Source organism: Tamandua tetradactyla, chromosome 3 (assembly GCF_023851605.1).
Source record: "Tamandua tetradactyla isolate mTamTet1 chromosome 3, mTamTet1.pri, whole genome shotgun sequence".
NCBI lineage: Eukaryota > Metazoa > Chordata > Mammalia > Pilosa > Myrmecophagidae > Tamandua > Tamandua tetradactyla.
The window spans coordinates 101,144,788-101,159,336 of record NC_135329.1 but is presented as its reverse complement, the minus strand read 5'-3'; the positions used below and the strand labels follow the sequence as shown (position 1 = coordinate 101,159,336).

At 37.9% G+C, this 14,549-nt stretch overlaps 1 long non-coding RNA gene and 1 pseudogene across 1 annotated transcript in view; both read left to right on the top strand.

Moving 5' to 3' along the window:
- LOC143676268 (uncharacterized) overlaps window positions 1-14,549 on the top strand; it is a 98,694-nt gene that overhangs the window by 62,012 nt on the left and 22,133 nt on the right. Inside the window, exon 3 of the long non-coding RNA XR_013171966.1 lies at window positions 6,328-6,363. This is a non-coding gene — a long non-coding RNA (uncharacterized LOC143676268). The remainder of the gene's footprint in view (window positions 1-6,327; window positions 6,364-14,549) is intronic.
- LOC143676766 (ubiquitin carboxyl-terminal hydrolase MINDY-3 pseudogene) lies at window positions 1,675-4,600 on the top strand (annotated as a pseudogene).

Sequence of the window (14,549 nt, the reverse complement as noted above, 5' to 3'; positions counted from 1 at the left end):
ATTAGGCTCTTCAAAGAGCCAGCTGTTTATGGTTTTTCTTTGTTTCCTATATCACTTATTTCTATTCTTATTTCTTACTTTTTTTTCTTCTTGGAATTTATTTGTTCTTTTCTAACTTTTTGAATTGAATATTGAATGTTTAGTCTCTTATTTTAAATGCATTTTTATATAAATTAATAGCTTTTAAAACTCTGACTGTATCTCCAAATGCCATTTTACTAAGTGTTAGTAATAGAACCAGATATCCTGGGCTTGAATCTGGCTCTGTCACTTACAAGTTACATAATCTTAGGCAAGTTTTTCCGATGCTCTGATGTTTCAGATTCCTCTCCTTGTTCAAATTCATTTTTCTTTATGCTTATTAAGTTTTGTATGCTTGGTCCATCAGTATCTGATAGAGGTATGTTCAATTATGGATTAATTTATATTTAAATTTTGATTTGTGGATTAATTTAGATCAAGGATGTTTTGTTCTTGGTGCCTGATGAATCTGTCTTCCTGTGGGTTGTTCCTTAACATACATAGTGTCATATCCCTCTTTATTCTTAATAATGTTTTTTTTTTTTGTCTTAGCATCTATTCTTTTTGCTAATACTAATATTCTTATTACGGATTTATTTTATTTAGAATAAATGTAGACACTGCGATCTTTTTCCATATCTTTACTTTTGAGGATACCCAGAGAGCAAATGGCAAAGCCATTTTTATTCCTAGGTTTCCCAATCCAGTTTTCTTTCTTCCCTATTGTGCTATGTCCCCAGTCCATCTTCCTCTGTAAGTCAGCTCAAGTCACTCTTAACTATGAGGCCTCCCCACTGAATCAGCCAATAGCGGTTGCTTCTTCCTCTGATTGGATGCTCTATGTGTATAATACTCCTCTGACCCTTAAAAATATACTACTTTGGGTGGTGCAATGGTGGCTCAGTGGCAGAATTCTCACCTATTATGCCAGAGACTTGGGTTCGATTCCCAGAGCCTGCCCAGGACAAATACACACACACACACACCCCATGTTAGTGACAGACCCTTCCAATATCAAAAATTTAGAATTGCCATAGCCCAAACAACCCCAGTGAGAGGTATGGAAAGATCAAAGGTAATGGTGGAGTTATACAGAGAAGATCAGGTTTAACAAAAGAATTTGAGAGCTGAATCATTATACTGATATTTCTTTTAGCCTCCAGTACCTTCAAGCAGCTAGAAATAAAAATTGTGAAACTGTAACATATACCAAATTCTGAAATCTGTTCTACAATTAATTTTCGTGATGTACTTTGAAATTTATTGCTTTTATGTATATATGTTATTTAAAGAGAAGAAGGAGTATAACAGAGAAGATAGGATTTAACAAATAAGTATGACTGCTGAGTCATTATATTGATATTTCTGTTGGTCTCCACTGTCTTGGAGCAGCTAGAAGAAAAAACAAAGAATTGTGAAACTGTAACTCATATCAAACTTTCAAATCTGTTCTATAACTACTTGTTAAAATGTACTCGGAAATTTACTGCTTTTGTACATATATTATATTTCACAATAAAAAAAGTAATAAAAAGAAAAACAAAGCAAACACACACACACACAGAGACACACACACAATAGGCCAGCCATCTGGACCTGATTTCATGGGGATTATAATCAGGTTTGACTTATTTAGTAGGCTCAGCAGGCACAATGTCTGGAGTCCATGGTACTTTTAAGAGTCCATGAAAATGTTTTAGTTTCTTTTAAAATCAAAAGGAACAAATAAATATAATTCTGCCTGGATTATAATATCTTTAAACCACCAAGTTATAAAATATAACCTGTAATATTTTTTATGGATGCAGGATCCCAGGAAGGGAAAAGAGCCTTGCACCCATGAAAGTCAGGATGTGGCCCTGACAATAATCATACCCATTCAAAAGTTGAAGAAACTGAGGTTCAATGAGGTTTAAACAATTCAAGAGAAAACCAGAGCTTGCCCAAAGGCCACACAGCCTGGAAATGGCAGAGGTGATCTTTAGACAAGGTCTGAGGTACTCCACCAATGACCATTTTAGTCACCACACTACATTCAGCATTACATAGCAAGAATCCCTTCCTAAATTGAGAAAGCAAGTTTGTCATCCATTAAACAATTAATAAATACTTCAAGAAAAATATATAATTAAATGCCCCAATTCAGGGACAGATCCAGATTATGTGAAGCTTAACAATTTATAGGATTGTCTTTAAGAAAAAAAATGCAGAATTGGAAGTAAAGATTAGGACTGTCCAGGCCATTCGCCCAGGCATGACACGCGTATCCTGGCACTCCGCCCTGCTGTTGCTGCCCGCCTGGCCGTCAGGCTCATCAGTCCCACCGCGACCCCGGCCTCCAGAGCTGCCCCTTCCCCCATGTCCGCGGCAGGAGTCCTGAAATCGCTGACCCCTTGCGCCGCCCTGCCCTGCCTGAGTGGACCTGCAAGCTACTGGAGCTAGTGTGGGGTGCCCGGGGTTTGTATTTAGTGATTCCAAGGGATCTGCATTAGAACAGTTTGAAGGTGGTCCCTCTGCTGTTATTGCACCTGTGCAGGTATCTCTTTTGAAGAAGCTCTTGTTTTCTTCTGAGAAATCTTCTTGTTCGGATTGCTCAGAGGAAGAGCAGAAGGAACTCCTTTGTCAGACCTAGTGTGATATTTTAGAAAATGCTTGTTGTGACAACTCTGGATCCTACTGCTTGGTGTCATGAATAAGAGGAAAGACTACCAAGGAAACGGCTCATAATTTAAAAGGTCCTGCAGAGTCCAGTTGCCAAGTGGAACATTCTTCTGCCTTGGCTGTCTAAGAACTTGGCTTTGAGCGATTTCATGCATTAATTCAGGAAAGATCATTTGGAAGTTTATCAGAATTCAAAGATGCTGCCTTGGACCAGTATTCAATGTGGGGAAACAAATTTGGAGTATTGCTCTTTCCATATTCTGTATTACCAACAAAGGATATTGAAAATATAAAAAATGAAATTGAAGATGCAAGTGAGTTTTTGATAGATCCTGTGTATGGACATGGCAGCCAAAGTTTAATTAACCTCCTACTGATAGGACATGCTGTGTCTAATGTATGGGATGGTGACAGAGAATGCTCAGGAATGCAGCTTCTTGGTGGACATGAACAAGCAGCTGTAGGCTTCCTAACACTAATGGAAGCTTTAAGATATTGTAAAAAGGAATGTCATTACTGCAGTGTGCTGAAAATATATGGTAATTAATATTTTAAAATTTCAATTTATGTGTGAGACTAAAGCAAAAAATGTTTATTTGGTACAAATTTATACTTTGACTAGTGCATCTCCTAATATAACTTATGTAGATAGTTGGTTGAACACCTTAAGTACATGGAACTTTGTACAGGACATGAGATTTTGTTGGTTTGTCCAGGTGATGCCCTGATGAATCCCAGAGTGATTTGATGAGTGAGTGGAAAAGTATTTGCAAAGTTCCCTTTGGGGAATGGTGAGAACGGGGGAAAACTCAACTTCCCCAAGTTGAATTCTTGATATTCTCACAAGCAGTGTGGGCAACCAAAGCTATAGGCTGAGCCCCCAGTCTTGGGGTTTGTTCATATGAAACTTAACCTCACAGGGGATAGGTCAAGCCTACTTAAAATTAGGCCTAAGAGTCACCCCCAAGAGAACTTCTTTTGTTGCTCAGATGTGGCCTCTCTCTCCAGTTAACACAACAAGCAAACTCACCACTCTCCCCCGTCTACGTGGGCCATGACTCCCAGGGGTGTGGATCTTCCTGGCAACATGGGACAGAAATCCCAGAATGAGCTGGGATTGAGAAAAACTCTAGCATGAGCTGAGACCCAGCATCAAGGGATTGAGAAAATCTTCTCGACCAAAGGCAGGAAGAGTGAAATGAGACAAAGTGTCAATGGCTGAGAGATTCCAAACAGAGTCGACAGGTTATCCTGGAGCTTATCCTTACGCATTATGTAGATATCACCTTGTTAAACAAGATGTAATGGGGAAGCTGGAGGGAACTGTCTGAAAATGTACAGCTGTGTTCCAGTAGCCATGTTTCTTGATGATGATTGAATAATGATACAGCTTTCACAATGTGACTGTGTGATTGTGAAAACCTTGTGTCTGATGCTCCTTTTATCTACCTTGTCAACAGATGAGTAGAACATATGGAATAAAAATAAATAATAGGGGGAACAAATGTTAAAATAAATTTAGTTTGAAATGCTAGTGATTAATGAAAGGAAGGGGTAAGGGGTATGGTATATAAAATTTTTTATCTGTTTTTGTTTTATTTTTCTGTTGTCTTTTTATTTCTTTTTCTGAATTGATGTAAATGTTCTGGGAAATGATCATGATGATGAATATGCAACTATGTGATGATATTGTGAATTGCTGAGTGTATGTGTTGGGAATGTTTGTGTTTCTTTCTTGTAATTTTTTTTTAATTAATAAAAAATTAAGAAAAAAAGATATTGTAAAGTTCGTTCTTACTTGAAATCTCCAAAATTCTCCATTTGGATTGTGGGCAATGAAACTCACCTCACCGTATTTTTTGCCAAGCCAACAGGGCAAGCAAACTCAACACCCTCCCCCTCTCTATGTGGGACATGACTCCCAGGGATGTAAACCTCCCTGGCAATATGGAATAGAAATCCCAGAATAATCTGGGACTCAGCATCAAGGGATTGTGAAAAACTTCTTGACTGAAAGGAGGAAGACAGAAATGAGACAAAATAAAGTGTCAGTGGCTGAGAGATTCCAAACAGACTCTAGAGGTTACTCTAGAGGTTATTCTTAGGTATTATATAGATACCTCCTCTTTTAATTTAAGGTGTATTAGGCTAGAGGGAAGTGCCTGAAACTATAGTGCTGTGTTCCAGTAGCCATGTTTCTTGAAGATGATTGTACAATGATATGGTTTTCGTAATGTGACTGTGTGATCGTGAAAACCTTGTATCTTATGCTCCTTTTATCTATGGTATGGACTGAGATGAGTAAAACATATGGATTAAAAATAAATAAATAAATAAATAATAGGGGGAACAAATGTTAAAATTAAAAAAATAGATATTGGGTAGATGGAAATACTAGTTGTCAATGAGAGGGAGGGGTAAGGGGTATGGTATGTATGAGTTTTTTTCTTTTTATTTCTCTTTCTGCAGTGATAAAAATGTTCTAAGAAACAATCACGGTGATGAATATACAACTATGTGATGATATTGTGAGCTATTGATTGTACATCATGTATAGAATGCTTGTATGTTAAGAATGTATGTGCTTGTACATTGTTTTATCAATAAAAATTTTAAAAAAGAAAAAAAAATTTAGAACTGTCCAAGTACGGCACCCTGAAATGGAGGTTTCATTAGCTTTGTGGTAAATCCACCTTGGCCTAAATGTATTTGGGTCTAAAGAAGGTCAGTGTTTACCAGGTATATTAGCAACAGTTTTAGGGAGGAAATGGGACCTTGAGCCATGGTTATGATTTGGGTAGATGGAGGGAATGGAGGCAAGAATAAGCATCATCCATTCAGGGAAGTGTGGAGAGCTTCTTCTGAAATCCATGGTGGTGTTGGCTGGAGGGGGAGAGGGAGGGTTCTCTGAGCAGGTTGGTGCCATATTGAAATACCAACTTGGAAAGGCCACTGGGAATCTTTGTACACTCCTGTGTGTTATGCTGTTACATAATAAAAGGAAACACCAGGATGTGGAATCTGAAGATCTGGACTCTGGCAAAGGGCAGAAAGAGACAAAGAGATCTAATTAAAGGAGTAATCTAGTATTATTTGATGAACACCTGATAAATTATGATTGGCAGGCACAAGGGGAGGAGATGCAGGGAAGTGAAAAAGGAGAAAGAAAAATGCAAGAGTAGGAAGCAAAAAGGCTCAGTCAAGTAGTGATCAGGAATAGAGAAGAACAAGAGTCAGAGATAATTTTAACATTTTACTTCAGGTTAACTGAAGAAACAGCTGTGGGATTGCCAGAAATTTAGAGAGTGGTTAAATTTGGTCCCAGACAAGTTAAATCCAACAAAGAAATCCCACCCTTAGGTTATGTCTACCAAGAGAAGGAGCAGAGCCACTGGGAAGAAGAAACATCCCAAACAGAGCTTAATTGGACTCAGCTACATTAGTCTTTTCCCGTGTTTTCTGCATTTCAAATTATCAATGGATGGATGTGCTCCTGTCAGTATGTTTACAGCACTGAGAGTGTTAAGTCAAGTAATGCTATTCTTGCTGACAAAGATATTTTGCATCTCAAAGTATTCTTGCTGACAAGGGGTGTTTTGCCTTTAACATGGTTTTTTTTTTTGTTTTTTTTTTTTGCATGGGCAGGCACAAGGAACCGAACCCAGGTCTCCAGCATGGCAGGTGAGAACTCTGCCACTGAGCCACTTTGGCCTGCCCTAACATGTCTTTTGTGAAATGCCATTATGAGATTAGTTATCATTGAACTCTCAGAGTTCACATGCCCAGGTGAGTGGTGGAGAGAATTCGTGTCAATGAAGATATGAAGAAGAGAATGGAGTTGAGAGGGCATTACGACACTAAAATATAGGATGAAAAAAGAAAGGAGAATCTTTCAGTCATTCAGAAGATATTTACTGCATACCTATGATGCATCAGCCTCTGCTCTTGGCACAAAAGCCCTTTCTGTGAATAAGAAGCACTTCCTGCCCTGAATGTGTCTGTTTTCATGGATGGGTAACTCAGAAAGCCATGGGGTCAGTCATAGCCATTAGAACAGATTCTAGAACATGTAGGGAGAAGGATGATGAATTTAGTATTTAGCCACGTTAAATTTGGTGTTCTGAAAAGGTAAAGCAGAGCCGTCCTCTATAGCATTATAAGCATGGGAATGGGATCAACAGAGAAGTCAGGGCAAGAGATTGAAATTTTTAAAAAATATTTTATTGCTAAAACAACTTACAATATATGTTATATTATACAATAAAAAAGTTAAAAACAACAACAGCGACATACAAACACAAAACATTCTTAACATACAAATATTTCATACATAGCGTACAATCAATGGCTCCAAATATATATCATCACATAGTTGTGTATTCATCACCATGATCATTTTTTTAGAATATTTGCATCACTCCAGAAAAGGAAATAAATAGAAAAAAGAAAAAACTCATACATACCTTACCTCTCCCTCTCATTGACCACTAGTATTTCCATCTACCCCATTTATTTTAACCTTTGTTCCCCTACTATTTGTTTATTTATTTTATCAATATTTTTAAAATTAGTTTTATTATAAACAATGAACAGATATAGCAACATTCTTTACATGCAAATATTCTTGACATACAAACATTCTTGACATGGTTATAATCAATGGCTCATAATATAATCACATAGCTGTGTATTTATCACCATGATCATTTTTTTGAACATGTGCATCTCTCCAACAAAAGAAAAAAAAAAGAAAAACCTCATACATGTCATACCACTTACCACTCCCTTTCATTGACCACTAGTATTTCAATCCACTCAATTTATTTTAACCTTTCTTCCTTCTATTATTTTTTATTTTTTATCCATATTTTTAACTCATCTGTCCATACTATAGATAAAAGGAGCATCCGACACAAGGTTTTCATAATCACGCAGTCACATTGCGAAAGCTATATGTACAATCATCTTCAAGAAACATGGCTACTGGAATATAGCTCTTCATTTTCAGGCACTTCCCTCTAGCCACTCTAATACACCTTAAACTAAAAAGGGGGATGTCTATATAATGTGTAAGAATAATCTCCAGGATAACCTCTAGACTCTGTTTGAAATCTCTCAGCCATTGACACTTTATTTTGTCTCATTTCTCTCTTCCCCTTTCAGTCGAGAAGGTTTTCTCAATGCCTTGATGCTGAGTCCCAGCTCATTCTAGGATTTCTGTTTCACATTGCCAGGGAAGTTTACACCGCTGGGAGTCATGTCCCATGTAGAGAAGGGAGCGGAGTGAGTTTGCTTGTCATGTTGGCTGAGAGAGAGGCCACATCTGAGCAACAGAAGAGGTTGTCATGGGGGTGACTCTTAGGCCTAATTTTAAGTAGGCTTAGCCTATCCTTTGCAGGGATAAGTTTCATAGGAACAAACCCCAGGATTGAGGGCTTGGCCTATTGATTTGGTTGTCCCCACTGCTTGTGAGAATATTAAGAATTATCCAAATGGGGAAATTGAATTTTCCCCCTTTCTCCCCATTCTCTCAAGGGAACTTTGCAAATACTTCTTTATTCACTGTTCAAATCACTCTGGGATTTATCGGGACATCACATTAACCTGAACAATCCTACAAAATCTCATGCCCTGTTCAAGGTTCCATATACTTACAGTGTTCAATTAAACTGTCCGTATAAGTTAAATTAGGAAATGCACTAGTCAAAACATAAATTTTGTACCAAATAAACATTTCTTGCTTTAGTCTGATACAGAAGTTGAAGTTTAAAAATATGAATGACCATCTATTTTCAACAACCTGCAATATTGACATTCCTTTGTTCTTCTTCATGCAGAAACATTTTTTAATTTGCATATTTATTCACAATAGATAGAAATTTTCAAGTAGATCAATCAGCATAAAGTTAATACTGAGGCAGGCATGAGAGACTAAAGTATTGTTTCCAAGGGTAATAGGATAGTAAAGATGCTTAGCAGAGCTACAGATGCTTCAAAAATCAAGGAATTATACAGAATCATTGAAAGAAAGGAAAATAGAGTTAAAAAAAAGTAAACATAGCACAAATAAGTCATCAACCCTAGGAGTGAGCCAAAATCAGATCTTGCTTTTTTGGGATATAAACTTCCCTCTAAGGATCATTCTACCTTCATCCCACCATGCTGATATGCAGTTTGAGTTGTTGTTCTTCTGTAAGTATTGACTCATGAACTATTTATATGTAATTTCTAAGTGAATGTGAATGGCCTTATGTCAGCCATGGTCCCTACAGTCAACCAGAGGAGAATTTAACATGGAGGTGCTGAAAAGTCGATCAGGGACAGTGGGGCAATTGAGAGATTAACATGGTAGCCTCCCTCACTCCTAGCGTCTGGAGGGAGGAGGTGATTTTACTAGAGGTTAGGAACTGCAGCCATCAGATGTGAGTTTGAGCCAGATTAGGGGCTGCCCAACAGAAGCTGGGGGCCACAGAGTGAAGAATCACAGGGAGTCGAGGCATTTTGCCTTTCCCCTTTTCCTGCCTCCCAATCAACTTTTGGTGCTGGCAATGTTTCCAGCTGGCCGAGCTGCCTGTGTGCCAGAGCCTGGGATGCTAGGTGCGGAACAATAAGGGTAAAACGGGCTGGATCTGACCAGTGCAGGGAAACTGACTATCTTTTTGCTATTGATTTGTATACAGATCATAATGCCTATTTAATATTTGTTGAGACAACAAATAAGACATAGTTTTCGTGAGTGTTCTAAGTGTTACTGAAAAGAGTGTGTATTCTCTAAATTTACACCATGGTCTATGAACATCCAGCAGATTTAGTTTGTTAATTATGTTTTCCAAAACTCCTTTAGGCACACAACTATTTTGGTGGCATGAAGTTTGCTTTTGAAAGAGGTTTGGTAAAGTGTGTCGTAATGAGTGTGGATTTGTCAGATTCCCTTGCTGTCTATCTAGAAAATTGTCTGTAGGAAACAAATGGGAATACTTAGAAGGCTACTGTGTTGGTCCAAGTGAGAAAAGGCAGTGGCCTTGCCTAAGATGGTAAAAATATGGCAAGAAAGAGAAAGAGAGGAATTAATGCTGATTCCCAAGCTTCTGGAGTGGATAGTGGTACTATTTACACATAGGTACTGCTACTAACCGGCATTTTTCCTTTGGCAGATTCCATCGCCTCTGTGGGCCTCATTTTTGTTATCTATAAATTTGGGGCTAATACGAGGGAGACAGAATAAGTGCCTACATGTTCTTTCCTGTTTGTTTTTGTTTTGCATTGTTACAGTGTTTTATTTTCTGGCTTAGTTCTGGGTATGGAAGCCAGCCATCCAAAAAAACTGCAGAAGAGGGTAGTTCTGGAAAAAATGACTACAATTATCAGAACAACGTTAATTTACAGAAGAATATTAGCCTGACTCATGGGTGGGTTATCATATGATTAATAAAAAGGTTTACCTCTAATGATGGGTTGTTAAGAAGCCTGTATTAAAATGTTGGTGCAACAGGAAAATGTGATAAATTTGACAAAGATTCATGAGCACATATGTTTCCAGCTGTGAGTTACTATGTGGAATGATTCTGAAATTGTGAATTTCATAGTATTATTCATTGCCTTGGCAAATTTTAGTGTAAGATTATGCATGACCACACTCCTTCCACAAGTTTGCACAGGCCTAGGAATTTTCTTATTAAGGATGTTGTGCAACCTGCATTTAGTGACAGCATAAAAATTCATGGAAATAATATTCCCAGGCATATTAATCTTGATTTATAATTATGTACACCTCTTCACTGAGTTGTTGCTGAAAGACTTCTTTTCCTTTGTTTTTTAAGAAGGGAGACATTGCTTTAAGTCTACTGTTATTGGAGCTATTGTTCATTAATTAGTTTTGGATTTATCACAAATAAGTTATAAGCTGGGAGGGCCACGGTGGCTCAACAGGAAGAATTCTTGCCTGCCTTGCCTGAGACCTGGGTTCAATTCCCAGTGCCTGCCCATGCAAAAAAAAAAAAAAGGTTATAGGCTGGATCCAATTATGAAGCAATTAACATACTTCACGTAATTAGAAAGTGGAAAGCAAGCTCTATGTGAAGATAAGAGATTGAACATGTACTTCTACCCTCTTTCTTTCCTGAAGTCCCACTAAAAATACTAGTGAACTGGTTATTTTTAAGGCTTAAATACAAATAAATGGAGACAACAGAAGAGGAGACAATTCGGGGGGTTGGAAAGCAGATAAATACACAGTGATCTAATAGGCGGATCTGAGAAAATGGAATCCAATCAGGCAATAGAGAAGATTAAGAACTAATTAGATTTAAAGAACATCCAAAGACATGGGAACTAATAGCATCAGGTCCCTATGGAAGTGAGGGAAATGAGGTATGGACTAAAAAAGGAAATTGTCAGGAAGTCTGTTTTAGAAGGAGTATAGATTTTCTCACCAGATCCATGTTGCATTAGGAGACTGTACCTTCCTCAACTGGAAAAGAGTCATGGTTTTATTTCCCAAATAGGGTAAAATAGATGGCTTTGCACTGGAAGAATATAAGATCCAGGTGAGGATGAGGGAACTGTACCTAGAGAGTACGTGAATTTATGCATACTAGCTTTTGAGGCACTCCACCCCATATCTTTTCTTCCCCACTTTACTCCCAGAACACTGAAAGCTAGACTTTCAACCTCCAACTAGGAGCCTGGAAGAGTCTTCTCTGGGAAATGTGGAAAGTCCATGATGAAAGATCCAAAGATACTGATATTGCAAATTCCACTGCTAAACAGCTCATTTTGATCCTTCAGGGAAGCTCCCATTAAACCAGCCCCTCTTTCACATCCATAGAGCTTCCAGCATAAGTTTTAATATCTTACTTAAATATTGTCAAACAAGCAAATATCACAGGTATCTGAGGAAAGCCTTTAACCTGGCAGATAAGAAATAAAAGAAAAAAAGACCAAAAAGAGAGGGCGGGTCATGGTGGCTCAGCAGGCAAGGACACTTGCCTGCCATGCCAGAGGACCTGGGTTCGATTCCCGGTGCCTGCCCATGTAAAAAAAAAAAAAAAAAAAAGACAAAAAAGAGAAACATCAAGGAAATAAAGGTAAAATAAATGTCAAAAACCTCATAATGAGAAGCTACTCTAACAATGACACAAGAACAGAATTCTACAATAAGTTGATAAATGAATGAATGAAGCATTCTGAAAACATAAGAAGTCTGGAAATTAAATACAATAGCAGGATGAAAATTTTCAGTAGAAAGGTTGGAAGTAGTAGTATTCTCCCAGCAAAAAGAAAAGGAGATGGAAAATAGGAGATAAAATCATATGACAGTTCAGAAATTTGTCAAGGAGGGTCAGTATTAAAAAGAAAAACAGAGAAAATGGATATGAGGAAATAGCTAATGAACTGAGTTTTCAGACTGAAAATTTTACCAAGTGAAAAAAGACTCATGCCAATACCCAACATTGCAAAATGCCAAACACTGAAGACAAAGAGAAGATCCCATATGATTCTAAAGAAAAAAAATCCAGATCATATACACAGGTTCAGTAATTTGTGAGAATGAAAATGTTCTCACAAGCTTTGTGAAAGGTGATTATTCTGTAACAAGTGGCCATCAGACTTGGTTTTTAAGCCCGTTTAATTGCTCTGTAGCAACACACCTAAACAAACATACTTTCAAAAAAGCAACCAATCAATGTCAGCGCTTGTTTTTGAGTATCAGCCAGTCAAGGATGGACTCACTCCAACAAGCATGCCTCTAAGTGCTAACCAATCAATAGACAAAATCTCACCCAAGGAACCATGATTCTACAGATGATATCAACCTACTTAAGCCTCTGAAAGTCCATCAATCCCTGAATTCCACAGTTCCTAAAAACCCAAGACAAACTCAGCAATCTGTTCCATCTAGAGAGATTGTGCTCTAAAAGATTGTGCCTGAACAGCATAGCTCTCTCTTACTTTAACAAGCAGTAAATTCAGCTTTGTCCCTTTATTTCAGATGCCAAGAGGTGGACTCATCATCTTTTGACATAGATTGGCTTTTAATTTTTCAACAGGAGCACAGGAAGCTAGAAAGCAATGGGAAAAGTCTTTCAAAATTCTGAAGGAAAATAACTAACAATCTAGAATTCTACACCCAACCAAACTAGCATTTTAAATATGAAAATAGAAAAAAAAAAAAGACATTTTTAGACATGCAAGATCTTAAACAATTTACTTCTCATGTACCATTTTTCAGGAAGTAAGAGGAAACCAAGAAAGAGGAAGATGTGGAAATATTGGAAACAAGAGCTGCAATATAGGAAAACAGCACAAGGCAGCCCCAGGATGTTGGTAAAGAGAGATCCCAGGAAAGTAACTACACCCCAGAGCAAATCAGTCCACAGTGTAGCTTGTATCAGTTATCTCATGCTGCATAACAAACCAACTCAAAATTCAGTGGCCTAAAACAGTCATTTATTTAGCTCACAATATTACCAGGTAGTTCTTCTGGCTGATCCTGGCTAGGCCTACTCATGTGCGTGTGGTCGGGTGGTGGTTTGGTGAGGACTGATTGGTTTCAGATGGCCTCATTTGCATGTCTGATAGTTGACTTGGTGTTGACTAGAGTGATACAGGAGACTGGCATATACATGGCAGCTCTTCACATGACAGCAGGATTCCAAGAGTCTCAAGAGAAGACAAGCCCCAGCACACAAGCACTTTTCAAGCCTCTACTTGTATCATGTTTGCTAGTATCCCATTATCAAAGGCAAGTCATATGTGAAACTCAGAGCCAAACTGGGAGGTGCACTCAAAGTCACACAGGAAAGGACATCATTGTTATTCTACTGCAGTTCTCATCAGAAGGCCCCAGGAGAGTAATTTTTAGAAAGCATGAAATTGGTAAAATGTACTTCATGTGCATGAACATCTTAAGAGATGAGTTAGACAATTATTGGAGTTTGATGTTGAATTCCTTATAAATATAAAGAGAACCAAGAAAAAGAAAAAGTAGGTAATTATTAGTTAAGGATACTAGAATGTTTCTCAGCCAAGGAGAATAACTCTAGTTTGCCACAGATCGAGTAGTGCTAAGTATTTAGTAAAAAATCAGCCTGTAATCATTGAATATTGAACTAAACCAAATTACAGTTGGGAGAAAGATGGGGTATGAAAAGTGGGTGGAGTAAGAAGGATAAAAAGAGGCTGAAGCAACCCTTCTACTCCTCTTCCAGAGGGAAAGGCAAATGGATTGTATCTAAAACTAAATAGTCACGGGCAGGCCATGGTGGCTCAGCAGGCAGAGTTCTGGCCTGCCATGCCAGCGACCTGGGTTCAATTCCCGGTACCTGCCCATGCAAAAAATTAAAAAATAAAATAAATAAAAATAAGCAGTCAAGAAGTAGCTATACCAGAATGTGATCTAAAAAATGGAGAAAAATACAAAATAATCAGATAAAAAAGATGAAACTGGTGCCTCTAGCAGGGAGGAAATGCTCTTGAGGCAGTCAGGGGCCTGCTGTCTTTAACATTAAATCTTGTAGAATTATGTTTCTTTAACACTTACGTGCCTGTTAACCTAGTTACAAGTTGAAAAAAGAAAGTGATCAGGCTCATCGTATAAAAGCAATAATGTCCGTCAAATAATAAGTGAAAAAGTATGATGCCAAATAGTTTGTGTAGTAAACTAATATTTGTATTTTTATAAAGGGATATATAGGGTGGTGCAACGGTGGCTCAGTGGCAGGATTCTCGCCTGCCATGTCAGGTTCGATTCCTGGAGCCTGCCCACGCCAAAAAAAAAAAGGAAATAAAAAAATATGCTTGTAGATGCAGAAAACAAATAATCCATCAGCAAGCTCTGCTGAGCCTACCTTCAAAATAAATCGCCT